This window comes from Alexandromys fortis, unplaced genomic scaffold (assembly GCF_014885135.2).
Source record: "Alexandromys fortis isolate MF-2015 unplaced genomic scaffold, M_Fortis_MF-2015_v1.1 scaffold_39, whole genome shotgun sequence".
NCBI classification, from domain to species: domain Eukaryota; kingdom Metazoa; phylum Chordata; class Mammalia; order Rodentia; family Cricetidae; genus Alexandromys; species Alexandromys fortis.
Window position 1 is genome coordinate 3,914,059 of NW_026067918.1, and position 20,828 is coordinate 3,934,886.

The 20,828-nt window shown below is 39.9% G+C and overlaps 1 protein-coding gene across 2 annotated transcripts in view; it reads left to right on the forward strand.

Annotated features, from left to right (window-relative positions):
• Kcnj16 (potassium inwardly rectifying channel subfamily J member 16) overlaps window positions 1–20,828 on the forward strand; it is a 50,755-nt gene that overhangs the window by 12,645 nt on the left and 17,282 nt on the right. Inside the window, exon 1 of one of the 2 annotated variants that reach the window (XM_050140404.1) lies at window positions 12,537–13,013. The exons of the other annotated variant lie outside the window; for it this stretch is intronic. The gene's annotated coding sequence lies outside the window, so the exon portion shown is untranslated. Of the gene's footprint in view, window positions 1–12,536; window positions 13,014–20,828 lie in introns of those variants that run through there. 2 annotated transcript variants of the gene reach the window in all.

The following is a 20,828-nucleotide window of genomic DNA, read 5'->3' on the forward strand; positions in this document are numbered from 1 at the left end:
TATGAGCTACATGGTCGTATCTAGCCATTCTCAGTGTGGAGCAGCATCAGCATCCTGTGGGAACTTGTAAGAAATGCAGAGTCATAGGCCCTGACCTAGTCATCCACAACTCTGGGGACAGAGGTCAGTGCAACAACCCCAAGACTGTGGCACACACTGAAGTTTGGCGATCAAGTGTAGGACAAAGTACTGATACAGAGCTGTCTTTGGAAACCGGGTCCCTGACAATCAGGCCTCAGAGCTCTCAGGTGGGGATGTGGTTAGAGAGAGAAATACGAGCAGTGTATGTATCTGGGGATATCTATGGGCACACTGACTGTATTCAGAGTGGTTAGTGTCTGCCATTGAAAAGGAGGCAAACGAAGCTCCTTGATGTGTGCCTTTGTTTTGTGCCCCCACATAGGCACTTTGGGTGGGTGGGGGAGGAAGCCTGAGCTAGATACGACCCTTTCCTTTGTCACCTTTACCTCATGGGCTGTTCATGTGATTCTAGATTTTATATTCCAATACTTTGACTCCATAGGCTGATTTCAGTCTCATGGTTTGAATGACCTGCAATTTATAAACCTTAAGTTATATAAATAAGTTAAAAGTCCCACTTTTACAAAAAAAAAATTACAAATGTAAATTTAAAACTCTCATCCAAAAAGTTTAGTTTTGTTTTCCTCCAAACACATGGGAGCTTTATCTTCTTTCCTTCTGCAAGCAGTCACTTTGCTTATCTACAGCCTTCTCATGCCCAATAGCAATAGTATTAATTTTATCAGTGTTTATAGAGGCTATAATAAAACTATTTAGTAAAATCAATAATGTTGCAGGATGGAATCTAGAATCACATAGACACAATAAATAAAAAAAGCCAATTCATGCTTCTGATTCTTACTTCTTTTTTTCCTTTGGACTCATCTTGTCACATCGACAAAGGTGAGAACAGTTGTTAAATGCCCGCCATGCATCAGGTTTTGTGCTGGGTCTTAAGGGCCATGTTTTGTCGTTTGTGGGTCCCTTCAGTGGGTGGTGTTCTATAGCAGAGCTGAGGGGTGGTGAGCTGTATCAACTGACTGCCTATGCTTTGTTGTAGAACTGAGTTGTGTCTACTTTCAGTAATAGTTTTTGATGACCGGAAATAAGAGCAGTTTGTATTTATGCTCTGGTTCTTCATGTTGTCCCTCCTTGCCACGGCATTTTGTTATTTATTTCTGCACTACTCCAAAGTGAGATTTTTGACTTAGTGAAGACGGCGTACAAATTACTGAAGTGTAAAACGACAGGGTGTTCGTGACTTTGGGAATTCACAACCCTAGGGCATACCATGCAGTAAGTTTAACTTGCTGGAAACGAGGGAAAATATTTAGCCATAAACTGGACTCTAACTGCATGTAACAATTCTTTTAAATCTCTGTTTACCAAACTATGTATAGATAAAGAGATGGCCGTTTATTACCCCAGTATTTATACAGAACACACAACTCTGAATGTTTTGAAATCTGCAATTACATTGTACTCAAGACAAAGACAGAATATGAAACCACCAACATGTTAACCCTAGAAACACCTGTTCCTGCCTGTCCCTCTTGGTCTAGTACTAACTTCTGCCCTGGCGCTTTAATAAAAGAGATTGTGAGAGGGACAGGAGTAGAATCCACATCTGCCTGGCTTCCTCTGGCTGGTTCACTGTACCCAAGGAATGCTACTCCCTCCTTTGGAGCATTTAGTCTTTAGACTCTACTCAGAACTTAATCATTTACTTATCTTCCTGTCAAAGTATCTGTGCTGCTGGAACAGGGCAGGCAATCTGGTAAGAACCTGTTTGTTGCTGCTTCTGTCCAAAGGGTACTTGGAGAAAGGCTGATGGTAGTGATTTCATGACTGAATGGGGAAATTGTTCTGAGTTGTTTTTCCCTTTAAAGAAAATTCTACAGGCCTGAAAGCTCTAAGATAAGGAGAAAGTCCACCACTTTTTTTTTTTTTCTCTCAAAGGCCTTCAGTGACTAGGAAAATAGATTTTCCTTATTTGGCTGGATACAATTGTACACAAATACTTGAGGAACTAAGGTCAAAGAAATGCTTAGACTTAAATTTTCTCAGGTACTTTTTTTAATGGTCTGAATTCTGCTTTATAGCCCTATGTACCAACAGTACAGTGTATGCGGTATGTTCAACTCAACTAACAATTTTTAAATAATTTGTCCTTATTCTTGAGATATGCAAGCCACTCCCTATTTTGCCTCTTTGCATCTTCCCCCATAAGTCTTTTTGTTTTCTTATTTATTCAGTCATGGCCTAACTACATAGCTCTGGCTGGCCTGGAACATGCTTTGGAGACCATCATGACCTGACAGAGATCTACTTGCCTCTGCCTGCCTAGTGCTAGGATTAAAAGTTTATCCCAAACTTGACCTCACAGTTTGTTATTGTTTTTTAATAACCCAGCAGTTACTGCTATACATAGATGTGGGCCAGACTACTGGAGCATGTGGAATGGTAAACAAATAAACTCTTCCTCACCTATGTCTGATTTTAGTTTTGGTCAAGGTGTTTTATCACAGTGACAGCTTTGAAACTAGAACAGGCTCCCACCCGTGAACTTGAGTCAAGGACTGGACTGCCTTCTTACAGAACGTCAGTCATGGTAAACTAAAACCCAGTCTAATGAACACATCTTAACATGAGACCCGAGAACATGCGCAGACTCTCCTAGATCGGGTCATATCGGGCTCAGTTAAGAGCACTTAAAACACTTGCAGAGGACCCAGGTTCAGCTCCCAGCACCCATATCTTAATCTTACTGAAGTCTGTAATTTCAGTTCATGAAATTCCCACCCTTTCTTCTGGCCTCTGAGGGCACTGCATGAATGTGGTCCACATATATAACATGTGGACAAAACACCTATAAGAACAAAATTTTTTTTAAAAAAAGGAAATAAATCATGAATAAAATCATGTTCACAGAAGTAAAATCTACTGTATAGAAGGTAATAGAAGGTGAGAACACTTCCTCTCCTACCTCTGGCTTTATTTGTTGTGGTTGTTGTGGTTGTTCTCCTCCTCCTCCTCTTTCTTTTTAGAAGGATGGTAGTTCTGATTAGGCGTTAATAAGCTGTTTTCATCCTGGTGATAAACAAAATGGAAGGACATGTTCCACAGGGGAAAAGACCAAATAAAAATAGAAAATAAAAGGAACAATTGACCATGTATATAGGGGACATGAAGCTTTCTTATAAATAGTTATCCTACAAACACAGATAACATAGTGATTTGGATGTTGATGTAGGAACCCATGACTCAGATTTTCTTCTCAAACTTCCCACGGGTCCCCACAGCCAGCATTATTTAGCTTCCTCAATATTTTCCATCTGCAGCTTAAAGAGAAATAACAATAGCAACATTTGCATTTGCTTAATGTTACCCTTCAAAGCGAGCCTCCAGGAGCACTGCATGGAACATCTGACTCAAGCAAGTCTTTTGGACAAGGCTGCTGTCAGGTCCTTGTTTTCACGGAAGCAAAAGCAAGCAGTCAGGGAGTTAGCAGAGATGAGAATATCAACAATATTTCTGTGAGAGATAACATCCACGTGGATTACTCTGTAAATCAGAACAAACTACAGAAGTTGAGAGAACTTGAACTTATTGTCAGTCAAAGTATATATGGTTTACTTTGATACTACATTGATGGGAAAAACGTGTTGCAAAAGATGAAAATGATCGCTTCCATCCATTGTACAGATTTGGTAGAAAAAAAAAGAGCTGGACCAACAGCCATCAGAAATTTGGAAACGGTAAAATAGATTTTCCCGACTTTAGTGATTATAATTCTTCAGTTGAGAGATTTGATGAAGCATGAGTTTGTCATGCCACGCCCATCCACAGGTTTAAAACAATTTGGGGCTCTTGAAAAGCCCCAACAAAAAACTAGGCAGATTATGTTTCCAATAACAAGGCATGTTGACATGGGAGTGTTTATAGTCCTGAAAAATGGCAGGAACCACTGCTTTCCAAAGTGTGCATGGAGGAGCCATCGAAATTGTCCTCAAAATGTCAGAGTCATTGAGCATTATTGTAATAGATTTCTTAAGATAAGAAAATTGGACTGGAGAGATACCTCAGTGAATAATGTGCTCGCTGCACAAGAACCAAGGTCCTCAGGCCTTGCCAGTCATGGGTATTTGATGATGTTTACAGTGTCAGGCATTAATTAAGCCCAGTTAGATGGCATTTGTTTACCACCTGGATATAAGGTCCAGTATTGCACATTTTTGTAGTAGGGAGCTGTGGGCTGCTTCCTGCCAGCTGGCTCCCAGCCGCCCGGCTAACTTATGCCCCGAAATAATTACATGGAAACTGTATTCTTCTAAACACTGCTTGGCCCATTAGTTCTAGCCTCTTAATGGCTAATTCTCACATCTTGCCTAACCCATATTTAGTAATCTGTGTAGCACCAGTCTTACCGGGAAAGATTCAGCATGTCTGACCTGGCAGCTTGCTTCATCGTGTCTGCCCTGGAGAGGGGAGGCATGGCATCTGTCTCACTTCCTCTTTCTCCCAGCATTCTGTTCTGTTTATCCCATCCACCTATGTTATAACCTATCAGGCCAAGCAGTTTCTTTATTAAGTAACCAATGAAATCAACAGATTGATATATGACACTCCCACATCACATTTTAGTATCATACCATGCTGGTCACTATTGTGGCTCATAGGTGGCACATTTAGGTAGCACTATTGATTTATTTTATCCCTTGATAGTTTGTAGATAACTTCTTACAACACTGAGAAGTCTAGACTTCAGGGAGGAGGAGACCTCACATCAAGAACAGTCACTCCAAGGTCTGTGTGTGAAGTGTGTGGTACCCTTAGCTGTAAGGCTTGCTTTCTTTTACTCGAAGACATGAGGCAACACTAATGGTCTCTATGGTTTGGGGCTTCACTTTAAGACTCCTTAACAGAACTCTAAAGGAGATTGGTTCTATTTCTTTAAGGTTGTCTTTTTTTTTTTCTGATTCTCTGAGAATTGTGTGCATGGCATCTATTGGATGATTTCAATTTCAATAAAGAATTTCTGTTCATTGTGTGTCATTAAAATAACGTATTAACCCACTGAAGCTGCATGTTGTTAATGTAAAAATTGCTATAGTGACCTTGGTAGTGAGTGTATGAGGTTTCTTAAGATTTAAAACTTACGTTCTGTAAATCAGTGACCAAACTTCTAATACGCAGGTACTTATTCAAATAAATTATAGCTGTTCCTATTGTCATTACATCAGAATCCATGCTTACATTTCCAAACGACATCTTTTTGAAGTGAATCTTTCAGCATTCCATGTTAAGACTTGCTAAGGCCTGAAAATTTCCATGAACTGGATAACGTGTCAGATTTTATAAGGCAACAGACAAGCATTGCTGCAAGAAAACCTAAGTATTGAATGCTGTGTAGAATCACTATGCTGTGCTCACCACTTAGGAGAGGGAGCTCCTCCACTATACTGTAAATGAAGCATTGGACCCAGCAAGGTTTGATGTTATGCAATTGGGGGTTTGTTTGACTTGTACATTCCCTGTGGTTTCTATTGTTTGAGCAGACCACAGGTAATGTCTTGGTCGAGGTATTTAGGTATTAGTTTTACTTTTTGGAATGGAAGTGAACTTACTTTTGAAATACTCTATTCTGGAAGAATAGACAAGCACAGAGAACCAGAGTCAAGCATGTCCTGATGTACAAAACATTATCTATTGTTTTGTTGAATTCTACAGCAATTTAACACATCATTATAGCACCATGAAATACACATTTTAGAGTCATGCTGCGTGCGCATTTAAATTCTGAGTCAAACAAAGGAAGCATCTCTGGGCATTTTATTTGCATTTTCTGCAACTGTGATCCCAGATACAATTAGCTGTTCAATCTCAAAAGAGACACGACCTCACCTGGGTAGAGCGGGGGAAGCTTGCTGCTGCTTTACCGAATTACATTTTCTTCACAAAGGACAGCAGCAGTCACAGTGCTTTTGAGCTCACGCCTCTTCCCTGATAGCAGAGGCTTGTGCCTAGGGGTCTGTAGCAATCATTTTTGGAGCAGATAGTCTGTGGTAGCTTCATTGATCTTATCACAAAGGCTAGTTCATAACCAAGCTAGAAACTGAAAATGGAGTGAGTGACTTATTAAAATGTTTATTTAGTCTGGTGGGTTTCCAGAGAAGTGGCAGGGGCAGTGGTGATGGCGAAGGGAGCACCTGGAATAGTTTTTCCAGACTCTTGTATTCTTCCAGAGTCTAAGAAATCTGACTAAATGCAGACCACCAAAGGAGACCCACAGGACAAACTTTCCAAATTTCCAGCCTTGTCTTCTTCAAATATTTTCCATTCTCTTTAAATCTATTGCTCCTCTTGCCTCTACTCAGCACCCTTCCTATGAGAAAATAATGCCGTGTATATACTTCATGCCACTCAGCCTGTGGCATTTTCTTCCTTTTGGACCATAGACAAACCTATGTTTGAAATATAATATTTCAGAAGTACAGCCAAGTGAAGACATGGCTAGTTTGGATTTAATAATGTTTTCTGTTCTCCTTTGAACCCCTCTACATTTCAAGACACCGACTTATGCCTTGAAATGTTGCTGTTGTAGACGTGACACTTCCATGATTAAATTCTCAACCAAAGTCCTTGGAATCATCGGGATTCTCATCACACTTTCTACTGCCTCTGCTCTTCCGCCGTCTTTCCCTTCTGCCCCCTTTCCTCATGGAGTTCTTATTGCTGTGGATTCCCTAGCTGACTTCTAAGCATTTCCAGAATGTATTCCCTTTCTTTATTCTCTGGAATTATGTAATATTCTCCTTACTCATGTGTTCATCTCTTGTGTAATTGGTTTAACCACTCTCCTCAGCCCAGAATCTTCAGTGTAGCATCAACACATTATCTTTGGGACTGGAGACCTGGCAAACCAGTCTATCGCCTGCTGTGAAATCATGAAGACCCGGGTAGGTATTCCTAGGACTTGCATAAAAGGCCAAGCAATGGAAAACAATTGAAGAAGATGCTTAATATTGATCTCTGGCCTTCATAAACAAGTACACACAACCACAGGAATGTGTACATAATCCATACATTCCCACACCCTATCCTCCAGTGGATATACACACACATACATGCACACGCGCGCACACACACACACACACACACACACATTTTGCTGATATTCTCTTTAGCTTGTCCTAGTCTCCTGATCAAAGGGTTTTCATTCTCCATGGAAATAATGAGAATAATCCCAGCAGTTTAGAATGATTGCCAGTGTCTGTTCACCACCTCAGCTCTTTATAATATTTCACTCATTAACTGATCTAGAGATGAAACCAAGTAAACATGCTCCTTTGACCTGCTGATTCCTATTCAGGGATCATCACACGGTTCATTCTCCATCAGTTTCATTCAGTACGAACAGAGGAAGGGTGTGAATTGCACCCTTGGGAAACTGTGACTCAACAAGTAGCTACTGGAGAGTGAATACACTCAAAACCAAAAAAGCAAACACATTCACACTTTTAAGAAAAGAGGAGCCTTTTCCAGAGTGGAAAACACTGGATATAAAAATAAGCTTAGTCATAAGGAGACATCTAAGCTCAGTGTGTATGGATTTTCCTTAACTCCTGATAAGGGCTTGAGCATTAATTGAATTTCATGGAAACATTTTAAGATGTTACCATCAGTCATGACTTTTTGATATTTTTTTGGTGGTATCATTTTTCACAAGACAAACTTCATGCAAGTGCATGCAAGCACAGATCTTGCTAAATGCCATTTCTTTTTCCTTCCTCTTAAAACAACAACAACACCCAGTCTTTAGTTACAGCCACATGAGACTCGGTAGCCCAATAACTGATCTTTGTGCATATCCCTTTTACGTTTGCCTTAGCATTTCCAGCTGCTGAGCTTACTGGAATTTGCTGCTGTGCCCAGCTTACATTGCACTTTAAGAGGTACCTCAAGAACATGTGAACAGAAACTAAACCCTCAGCTCATAGGCCCTTGTTTTTTTTTTTCAGATATTTTACCAGCTCCTGCCCTATCCTGAGATCTCATATTTTTTAACTTGAAATCAGCCATGATTGGAATATATACAACACAAAAACAGTAAAATTATTTGTGACTGGCCATGAATGGAATATTTATGACCCAGAGATTGGAAATCTTACAAATCAGTCCTTTATGTTTTCTGTAAGAGAGTTGTTAAAATATACCAGAACAAGGCTGGAGTTGTAGCTCAGTGGTAGAATGTAGAAGGAGGCCGCTTGTTCATTCCAGCTGCCAGGACCAAAATAACCACACAGAAACTATATTATTTAAAAACATTGTTTGAGCCATTAGCTCTAATTTCTTATTAGAGAACTCTTACATCTTAATTTAACCCATTTCTAGTAATCTGTGTATCACCACGTGGCTGTGGCTTACCAGCAAGATTCTTACCAGTGTCTGTCTCTGGCAGGGCTATATGGCTGCTCTCTGACTCTGCCCTTCTCTCTCCCAGCATTCAGTTTAGTTTTCCCTGTCTAACTCTATTAGTTTGCCCTATCAGGCCAAACCAGTTTTCTTTATTAATTAACCAATCATATTCAAAGAAAACAAAAAGGACTCCCACATCAATAGAATATTTGTTTGGTGTGACTAAGGTTTTGAGTTTTACTGCCAGTACTGCATGGTCCCAACCACAGCCTATGAGTGAATTGCCAATATGACCAGCAGTTCTTGTTGGCACACACCTTTCTTTAATGACTTAGAGCTATAACATTTGCCCCATATAATCAAATGACAGCTTAAATGATTACTATGAACACTGGAAATAATGGAGAACTTGTGTATATTTCATTCCTAGAAGAATTGAAGTCTGTGTTAGAAGGTAAGATGTGACCACAAGATTCTCTTTTTTATTTGACAGAAGAACTGAGAATCGCAAGTGCCGCAAGGCTTGTTTGGCAACAATTTGGGGACAGTGGGAATACAGAAAAGTTTGTGACATCTACAAGAAGGCACACTTCTTTCCGAGTCTGAGGAAGACTTCGTCTTTAATTGTGTAGAGTTGCCATAAAACAGACCACATGGGCAAGACTGAAACTCCTGTCTGTGAGAACTATATAAATAAGACGCTGAAAGCTGTTTGAAAGGGACATTACAGAGGAGGCACAGATGATAGAGTCTTATTCTCATATTCTCATGACTGATGTGATATGCTGAATAATCTCGGGTCATCCCTTGATCAGTCAGTTTGTCCGTTCTCAGAAGGTCTTTGCCTGATACTGTGTGAGTTTGGCAGGGAGGAACACCAACCAACTGTTAAAAAAAAAATCATCCAAATTCCTAAATAAAAGCTCCACCCAGCAGTGCATGGAGCACTTTGGTGTTCTGTTCTAAAATTAAATGTTTTTGCTCATCTAAGAGGAAGTAAACATTTCGCCGGTGTCTTATGCATGATTTCAGAGGCTAACATTTATCAGGATAATGTACTTCACTTCAGCATTTCCTGGTCACTGGAAGTGAAGTGTATCAGCAAAGTGCAACAGGCATGATGATCTTAAGCAGTGGGAAAGACGTTCAAGTGGGACACCCTGTTTACTGATGGGAACCTTAAGTACTTCCTCCACATCCTAGTGTAAACCCTGCAGATAGAATAACAGGAAGTTCTCAGGCCAGCAAAACATAGCACCTGCGCAATCTGTTTCGGTCAATCAGCCGAGGCTGGGACTGATGCAACAACTCCAGCATTTTCACTGAGTATTGAAAATCAGGCCAAAGTTAACATTTTTGTCCATTAATCATATGGGCATGGTGCTGTGTAAAAATAGTCAGTTTTTTTTTAAATTTATCTTATTTAAAATTACTGAAACATGGGCTCGAGGTAGAAGTTAATTGGGAGAATTCATGCTGACTTGCTGTGAATGAAGTCCTGTGTTCAACCTATCCCCAGGACTGCAGAAACCCAGAGTTGTGAAGGTGGTGGCGGTGCCATGCTCCTGCTATCCTTGCACCAGGGAGGTGGAAGCAGGAGGGTCAGAAGCTCAAGGTCCTCCAAGGTCCCATAGCAAGTTTGAGTCCAGCCTACCATTCATGAGATCCTATCTCAAAGTCAACAGAAATTACTTTCCCTGTCTCGAAACACCAAAAAAAAAAAAAAAGTAGAATTACTATAACAAATTATATAGTTGTCATAGCATTACCAGAAGTATAACTGGCAGAGTTTTTTCTTTTTTCAAAATCAGTGATCAGTGTGTTTTATTTGCATAACTTTATTTATACCTGACACTTGTCTGCTCTATATGGTTTTTTGTTGTTCTTGTTGTTCTTTTTGCAGTTCCCCCATTTCCTGTCAATGCTTAGAGAAAAAAAAAAATTAATCCCAACCACTCACCCAGCCACTGGAAGGCATCCTTCTCCCAAGCCTTCAAATTAGAATAATTTCACAATGATCCTGACAGCATTTACTTTGTCTGCTACTGTTTCAACTATTTTTCAAATATTATTTATTTACTTCTACTAAGAGCTACATGAAATAGGTATATACGTACACAGACACAGAAACGTGTATGCACATATGCTCACACAGGCACACATATTGGTTTAACATGATAAACAAATTAAATGTGTAAATATTAAGCACCTTTAAATTTTATTTTCAAATATAAAAGGACCAGACCACTCTCAAAGAAAATAATTGCAATTGTTGTTCTTTTAAGTGCTTTATTAATTCATGTAATTATTCTGACCTTTGAGAAATAAACATTAAGCAATGACTCTATGCTAATAGATGTTTTACATGAACATATGGCTTAGTAGAAGGTAATGGTTAATTTGCACATGAATAACAGGATTATCTTAATGATTATGAAAATTATGAAATTTATATTCTATAGTTTATCTTATTTTACATGTGTCAAGACAATCATTACTTAAGAAACAAAAATAGTATTTTCAGTAAATTCATTAAGATGAAATAGTAGATGAGATAATTCGCTTATTGCAAATCATTTAAACAAGTGGTTAGTAACATCAGATTCACGAGGCTCAATGATGGCTCTAATATTAGCATTGTCTTCACTATCTGTGATTTTTTAAATAAAACCATGGGAATAAAGACACCTCCATATTTACCAAAAGAACCTGGTTTTAAAACAAATGATACACAAGAGTCAAGACATCAACTTAATTAAGAAAATTAATCATTTGAAAACATTTTCAGTGACAAATGGTCACCTCTCTCATAGCCCAGAAGTCCCTACCCAACTCTAAGAAGCCATCGGCAGCCAGTGTCTCAGTAGGAAAGTGTTAGCACTGGGTACTTAGGCACACCATGCTCATGCAAACAATCCCAATTAAACTCTGGATCACACACACGCTCTCAACATAAAATAAAGAGGGGTAATGTTGGAAGAAGAAAAGGTTTAGCTGGTGTGAAAGTATAATAGAGAGTGTGCATGTTAAAACAAATTGATATAATTTGCAAAATTACCAAGGACTTAATTAAAGATAAACCAACAAATCTCTCTTTCCAGAGAAACAAGCCTCTCTTCTTTCCCACATGGTTTTCTAACCATCCCAGTTTTCTACTCCGTTCAAGCGTGGAGCCCTGTGAAAACTTGGCGCATCCTCTCTATTATCTCCCACATCGCCCCTACTTGCTTGTCGTCTAATGAGGGCTTTGTCTCCAAAATAGTAACTTTTTTTTTTCACCAGGTCACCTGGGGCATCTCACTGTGAAATACCACCACTCAATACCAAGGTGTCATGTCATCTTTAGCTATCTTCCATACCCGACAATGATGGCATTCCCTAGCCTCTGCCAACCTTCCTTGGTGTACTATATCTTATTTGTTCTGTGTGGAACAATTCTCTAGGTCTTCTCTTGTGGATCCTCTTCCTCGCTCCAGCCTCACATTGGTGTATTTACCAAGTCTTAATCATGGAACCCTTCTCTCCTCTAAGTCTGAATTCTTCTGTGCCACTTCCCATGACTGCAGATGCCAAATATATAGCATTACCTTCTGGTTTTAACTTCTAGTCTGGACTTCTGAACTGTTAGCTCTTGACTTGTCTATTTGGTTGACGAGCATATTCAATTTACTCTACCCAAAGATCACTACTAAACCGGATCTCTCATATCAAAACTCCTCCTCTCGCTTTTCTGTGAATTCATCAGCATTCACTTTTTTTTTTTAAACGTCAACATTTTCATGAGTAATTACTTAAGAGGATAAACCTTCGTAATGAATGAGAGCTGGACAGCGAGCAAGTGACTCAACTATATGAAATGAAAGCAGCTTCTCAGAAAACATCTAACGTCCTTGGAATTAATACCAAGGTTGTTGATAATTTTTCTAGGGTCACCTACTACCTTGGAGACCATGGGAAATGATTGGGCAAGAGGCTGTTTGCCTTTGGTATAGGATTACATTGTCAGACAGGGTGTGTGCTTTCCCAGAAAACTTTACTGTCACAGTAACAGAGAGCCCACACTTAAGAAGATCAGACTTGGATGAAGTTGTCCCAGCCCTGGGATGTCAGCACGAGATGGTTCAGTCTTCTGGGTCAATGTGATGTTTCGGGGGCAGCATGTGGCCACTTGGTAATTTGAGAGATTCTTGTGATCTAACAGGCTCCTAGAGCTGCAATCAAAAGACTGAGTTGTAAATGAGCGGAGAGAAAGGATATTTCTCCTGCCTTCTTGTTTTCTGTCAGTCCCCTTTGGCAAGCATCTCTACCAGGAGTAGGCATGGGAACCAGTTAAAGAAAGTGTCGATTCACTCGAGTAAACGCCAAGAACTCTGGCTTTTGTCTGTGCTGAATGTGTCCGGAAAGGCAAAAAAGAGCGAGATTCTGCTCTGGGGTTTCTCATCTCCATGGTGGTGTGGTAGGTGCTGACAGCCTCCGAGAGTGAACTAGAAGGGCACAGAGAAAAGAGCGTGAGATGTGTCCACTGCAGTCGTGGTGAAGATGAAGAGGTCCCAGGGTTTGGGTCTGTAACTAAGGTAAGAGCTTGGCATCATATACAAAGTGGTCTTAGCCTGAGTTACTCACTCATCTGTTCCTTTAAGCTCACGCTTTCTGCGTTCAGGCTTGTAATGGGCTTCTGCATCTTCCATGGTCTATGCAGTCATCTTTTATAACGACTAGGCCGATGACTGGGAATTCTTTTTTTTTTCTTTCCTATCATCCCTAGGGAGTACCGAACCAAACAGACTAAGACTGTAATGTGCTGTTTATAGATTTTTCTTTCTTTCTTTCTTTTTTTTTTAAGAGAGCAACATTCAGACAGAGGGAGACTAAAAGAGGAGTGACTTCACCGGTGGGATGTTATTTTTGCTGCTGGATGTGGCTGGTGTGGAAGAAGTGAGTCTTTAATTTCCTGTACAAAGAGGCATTCATAAAACAAAGCTATGCTGTACATCATTGTCACCCTTCCACTGCCTCCCGAGTGACAGCAAAAGAATATGAAGGGCTTGAAACTGTGCGATAAGGCCTGCTTCTGCAGTGGCTTTCTCACAGTTACTTCTTCACGGCTAGAAATATGGGGGTGGATTATGATGATTAGAGTATGTGCAGAAAGCAACCACTGGTTGTGAAGAGTAACACCCGACCCCTAAACATGGGAACCTGTTTAGGGACAAACGATCACCAGGCTTTCTAAAATTTAATGTTTACCTTCCATTAATTGCTTCTATTAATTACTTTATTTCAACTGATGCTATCGAGAAAATAATACTCAGGCTATCCCTTGTCTGCAAGTTTTCATTTCAATAGTAGAAAAAAAAAACAGAATCAGAAAGAAAACAGTTGGACTGTGTGGCAATTCTAAGGCTATTGTAGGTACAGGATCATGGATTTGGCAGTAAACATCTTATTGGCCACATGAATCTTTGCCTTCCAAAAGCTCCCTTTGATTCCCGTGAGTCTTTGAGTCATCCTAAGAACTCAGAGGAGGCTGAGACAGTGTTTGCAGTGCTCCCAAATGCTTACCGTCTAGTCAGAATTGACTGCTTAACAAGAGTGGCCTTTCCAAGTTTTTCAGTTTCTCCCCACCTCCTTCAGAAAAACCTTTAACAGTATCGGTCCCTAGATAGTATATAATCTCTATTGATACCGTACCTGGCACATAAAGACCACAAACTACATGGAGATAATTTCCATTAGCTCCATTTTCAAGAAGAGGGAGATTCTAGTGCAAAGAGTGACTTCATTTAATAGTTGAACTCAGTGTGATATTCCAACAAACAGCTCAGTTCCAAGAATCAAGAACATACACTTTGTTCTCAGCTTTGAGAAAAATATCAGCTAGTTGTGAAGACGCAGTAGGGAAGGCAGAATTTTAGAAAAGGTACTTGTAGCAGCATTATCAACTGTGATGTGTTGCTGCCATGGCTTTTGCTTCAATAGCTGTGTTCCAACCCTGGGCCTCATTCTGCTCATGGGCAGTATCTGTGGCCAGTGATGCAGCTGAGGTCAGGGATGGTATGTTGGGATGGGCTGGCATGAGGAAGAAGCACGGTGATTTAGGGCCAGGCACATTCTCTTCTGGGTAATGGTGTAATAAAGATTAACCACTTTATATTTTGATCTTTTAAGCTGGTTCATATCAAAGCATCCACTATTGAGTGAATCTGCCCAATAGCTTCATCTCTGATTGATATGTGATTATTTCAGGTCAGCCCTTGTTTGACTCAAGTACTTAAGCTCAGTATACAACTTCTGTTGTATTGACAGGACTCTGTTGCTCCGCAGGGCTCTCCAATTTAGTTTTTGTAATTACCTATTTTCAAAGAGTAAAGTAACTAGCCTGGGTTACGTGAAGTAAGTGGTCATGATGAGATTCAAATGCGAATCAGTCTGTCCATTACAATCAGTGCTGACTGGCAAAAGGGAAGACAATGTTGAGTTTGAGAAATGATGTATCTGCTGTATTAGGTGATTAGAACATGAGAAACCCTTCATAGGACACAGACGGTGTTTGTGTGTGTGTGTGTGTGTGTGTGTGTGTGTGTGTGTGCATTGGTACAGATACAGGTATAGATATAAAAAAAACACCAGAATTTTACTCATTTACAAGAGGCAGTACCTCTAGCCTCACAGGGGATCAGGACACCTGGAGCCCAAAAGCTACTGGCCCAGAATAATTTGTGGTTCTTGAGCATTTCCTGTAGCGTTTGTTTGTTTCGCTCTTTTTTTTAAAGACAGAGTCTCTTTAAGTACCTGCATCTGAACTAGAACCCATGATGTAGATCCCATTGGCCTTAAACTGCTAGCAATTCCCCTGCCTCTGTTTCCCAAGTACTGTGTTAATTAGTATGTGCTACCACATAGGACTTCCTGAGTTTTTCTTAATGGTTGCTCAGAAAATCCCAAATCACATGGGAACTGTTTCTTATCCTATTGTTGATTTGTTTTTAAGGTTTGAGCTACAGGCAGATCACAAAATTAAAAAAAAAAAAGAAAGAAAACAAGTCAACTAAACTATAAAAGTCAACACTGATCAAAAGCAAAGATAGCAACCAGGCAAGAAAGGAAGTGACATTTCCTGTTGATATGACAGCAAAGCTCGCAATTCTCCTTTGACATCAGACGATTCCAGTGCTTGGATCCTAATGAGATGATGAAGTCTTTGTGACACTTTTAATTTTAATCCTCTTAGACAACGACTCACAACTGTTCATCTCTTAATACTGCAGTAAATATTGTGTGCTTGTTGATGAAAACTTTGCCACATGAGACCCTTTAGCATCTTTATGTTAAAAGAGAACTTCAGAGTTATCTAGCCCAACTCCTGAACAAATGCAGGAAATTCCTCCACAAACCCTTTGATTACACAAATTTCAAACAAATAGTCTCGTGATGGTGTCTATTGTAAAAAATATTAGTGACAAAATATTCTTGTTGATAAAAGTATTAAATTTGTAGCCGTATACTTTCAGTAGGCAGTTCTTAGATTAACATCACAAAGCAGGACCTCTATCTCTGTTGCATATACATTTTTATATATGCACAAACGCACACACACACAAACTCATACATATAGTTTCCCATTTCTGCATGCAAGGGTGTCAGCTACTCAGATCAGAGTCATGTTTGGGAAAATCTAGGTCACCAAATAGAAAGCATAGTTGATGTTTGTTGGGTGATTTTTTTTTTCCTGAGAGATCATAACGAATGGACTAACACCCCTACTTAGATCATCCACGAACCAAAGAAATAATTCCATTCAAGTCTAGAAAAGTGAACTTATGTCTCTGTAGTTACTTCTAGTAAGAGGGATGGCTCAAAGGGCAGCTATACCACTGGGAGGTAGCTTGAGCATCTTGATGACCCCCACTAAGAAATCCCACCCCAATCAATTGCTTACATTATCAACAGTGATCATTGGAAGGAATCTGAAGGAGACCTGATGAAGGTCTCATGAGTTATGGCCCTTCAGTCTCCTTCTGTGGGGAATGTTAATAACACTGATCTTATGAGCTTCTCGTATGGATGGTTACAGCCACTCAGCCCTAGAGCAGTAATAGGCATGTCCAACCTATAAAAAAAAAAAAAACTGTTTCACTATGATAATTGATAAAGATTTTGAATATGTTTTTATATATTTTGAGTGTATATCTTAGTTTCTCCTTCATTCATTCTTTTTCTCTTGTTTCCAACTGTCATCATTACCATTACAGTGACTGCTTAAAATGCTTTCAATAGACCCCCAGATCTAAAATATCTCTACACTTCAACACATTTTTGTTACTTTCCCCAGAAATTCTTTGTGAATGAAAATCTATTTTTTTAATAGTTGCCTTGAATTTTCTGGGAGAGATGTTTTTCATTCTGTTTGCCATTGTTTCTTATATCTCAGTTTGCTTGCTCCATAGCTTGGGCTGAACTCAGATGAGGTTTTAGGGTCCAGCTTCTTTAATATCCCTGCCTGTGACCTCCTCTAAGCCCTACAGTTAAGGTCAATTTATCTCATGTGTAGCCCTTTCAGCTCCAGGTTCTGAGCTGGAAATTTCCTAGGATCTTGTTAATATAGCTCTGTAGCACATTTCTGGGGACAAAGATCAACAATCCTAGCAGTTAATTCTTTCCTGAACCTGGGTCTAAACTATAAGAAGTAAGTGTCCCATGACATGTCAATAATGATTCTGCTTCCAACCATTTCTTTGCTCCTAACAGTGCAAAGCCATCATGACATCCCAGAAGCATGCTTTCATGGAGACAGCATCTTTCCCACTTTGATATGAGGGTTTGATAGCGATAAAATATCTTTCTAATAACTGGTTCCTTTACTTCTCTGATCTTTCAGAATTTACCTCAATATCTGACTCCGGGATTTTATTATTAAGACCAATTAGAATTTGTGCTACATCTGGTACCCAATGTGGGGCATGAACCCATGACCTTGAGATTAAGAGTCTCATGCTCTACTGACTGAGGTAGCCGTGTGAGTGTCTCAGTGGCAAAGCACTTCCTAGCACAAAACCTTAGGGATAGAATGGGACGAGTTTTTCATACTCCTTTCCTCCCAATAGTTCCTGTTGATCCCAGAAAGTCTACCAAGCTAGTCAAACAGCAGTGCTGTATCTGAGGGAGGGGATGATATTGATGCCTAGTTTCCAGGGCTTCTGGGAAAAGAATCAAGCATGTTCCTGGACATGAATTGCCTGACAGTTAAGAAGTTCTTCTCTGACTGAGGATTGTATCACATTTTTGTACTGTCCATATGTGGCGATCCATAGACTCAACTTTGTATCTGGGACCTGTGATTGGATAAAACTTGCTAACCTGAATCTACTACACATTAAGCAGGGTCAGTTCTTTAAATTCCTTAACTCTGTGTTCTCCTTTCCTTGTCCTTTCTTAACCATTAAGCATATTAAAGCCCTGACAGTCTTTGCTCCACATACTGGTAAACAAACCCTGATTCTCTGGAAGAACAGGTGCTCTTAACTGCTGAGGCATCTCTCCAGACACACAAAGTTATTTGTTTTTATTTTATGCATATGAGTGTTTTTTTTTTTTTTCTGCATGTATGTGCCTGATGACCGAGGAGGTCAGAAGAGGGCATCACTTCTCCTGGAACTAAAGGTGCAGATGCCTGCGAGCTGCCATGTAGGTGCTGGAAACCAAACCTGAAGCTGTGAAAAAGCATCTCTGCAGACCTTTCGTAATTTGTTTTGAAAGCAAGGTCTCACCAAATAGTTCAGGCTGGCATCAGACTCACAGTTCTCCTTTTGCCTGCCATACCAGATGACAGGTGTGCATCACCACACCCAAGCTTGGGTCTTTGAGACTAGGACTAGTTCCCCCACAAGAGCCGAGCATCTGCCTGCAGACGGAATCAGTGTAGAGATAATCCTGTATACTTTGGATGTGTACAAACAAAGCTTTTCCCTTGCTACCCTCCTCAGGATACTCTATGACATAATCCACACGGAATTGTATTTCCCATTGTCTTTAAACATTTTGGTTTCATTCCAAAGGGCTTTCAAAGACAAGAAGGCTTGTCTCTCATTCAGTAATCTTACACGTGAGAACACTGAACACTGCCCATAAACAGGCATCACTGGATGACCTGTCAGATCTTCCTCGGCCTCTCGCCATGGGAGACTCTAGATTCATTTTCTTTTCTTCCTTCCTTCCTTCCTTCCTTCCTTCCTTCCTTCCTTCCTTCCTTCCTTCCTTCCTTCCTTCCTTCCTTCCGTCCTTCTTTTTGAAACAGGCTCTCTGTCTGTAGCCTTGGCTGTTCTGGAACTTCCTCTTTAGGCCAGGCTTGACTTGTACTCACAGAGATCCTCCTGCCTCTGCTTCCCAAGTGCACAGTCTTTGGATTCTTAATGCTTTGGTTTAGTCAGGCTTAGTAGGCTGATATTTACTCAATGTTTTGGCTTATCCAGACAACGTAGATAGAGCTCAGGTAAACTGAACTATCTTGCAGCAACCTGGTACAGGGAGACAGAAGATTAGAATTAGATTGGTTTAATTCTAGAAACCAGGCTCAGCATTACACACAAAAGACAGGCAATCCCAGTGTTTGACATTGATCTCTTCACATTATTTTTGTCTAGTTATAGAGAACTGATTGAAATTTTATATTTTTGGAATACTCTTTAGTAAATTGCTTCAGTTTCTCTTGTAGCTAGGGAATTGACAAACTATAAAATATATAAATGTAACATAAAATATACTTAGTAATGTCTGGTCGCACAGACCTTTAATCCCAATACTTGGGAATCAGAGGCAGATGGATCTCTATGAATACAAACCCAGTCTGGTATAGACAGTGAGATCTTAAAACAAACGCAAGAACAATAACAACAAAACATATAAGTGACAGGTGATAGAATCATAAGCAAGTGTTAGTCAAACCTCTGTGTAGAACTACAAAGACGGAGTTATAAATTCTGTGCCCACTTCTGGGTAGTCCTCTTAAAGTTGGTCCACAAGTGCTGGTACTGGCTTCACTAGTTGGGTTCTGTCCAATATCAGAGAAAAGAACAGAGGAATAGATAAATGCTGCATGTGTGCACTGTGGAATTTTTGTGGCCATAAAGAAGAGTCCTTTTGGTAGGAAAATGGATACAACTAGAAATACTGAGCAAATTAAGCTAGCCTCAGACTAATATAATGTTTTTATATGTGGTTTCTGGATTTTATATAAATACATAAAATAATAATCATACACACACACATATATATATATATATACATATATACACATATAGAGTGGGTGGGAATAAAATTGTCTAGGAGAACAAAAGAGAGTTGATGGGAAGAAGAAATGGGGAGGGAAGGGATGATGGGATAGAATGCTAGGGGACAAAATGGAATGCTCAGTGTATGCTATAAATGTTTAGGAAATTGCTCCTATGCAACACAATATATGTCCAACAAATATATACAATGAAAAATTTAAATTGTATCTTCAAAAATGTTTTTATTACAACCTGCATTATATGATCATCATTAGGAAGCAGGCATTAGTGGTCAGGCATTGCAACCCTGAGAGAAGAGATGAAGCAATGAGTGGGTGGTGTCCAAAAAGCAGACACAGGGAACACATAGATAAATGTTGATTGGCATCGCCAAAGACCTGCAAGGTTGTACCACACTGATAAGTTATACACACACTGATCAGATGACTTCCTGGCCATCACTGCTTATGTAGTTGCTGTTTGATTAGTGCCATTATATGTGATTGAGAGTTAAATCTCTTCAGGGAAAGGAGCAGTGCAGCAAGTCCACACATAAGCAGGACGAATGGTTCCAATGTGCTGTTTCCATACAGGGTATTCTTTGCCTCAAAACAGAAGAGGTCCGCTTCAGGGAAGGAGGTGGAGAACAGCTTTGCTTGATGGTTAGGCAGACCCAAGCTGTTGCCATGTTTCTGCAGCTCAGGGAAAAAGAGCTGTGATCCAAATGGAAATCCCAGAGGGTCAGAGAGTCAGCCTTATAATTCTTGGCTTTCAAAAGTTTCTGGTGCCATTTAGCTAAATGTGAATGAATAAAAGCACAAATATTTTCTTAGCTTGATATGTGTCCTTTAAAAAAAAAATGTTTGTGGATACGGGAGCTGGCATGGGAACACTCACAACTGGCTGGGAATCTGCCTCGGAGGGTTGGATTTTAATTGCATGTTTATATGGTCTCACACATGCAAGGCAAGTACCCTAACCTTGAGCTTGGCCTCACCATTACATTATTCATCCTTTCTTTCTTTCTTTCTTTCTTTCTTTCTTTCTTTCTTTCTTTCTTTCTTTCTTTCTTTCTTTCTCTCTCTCTCTCTCTCTCTCTCTCTCTCTCTCTCTCTCTCTCTC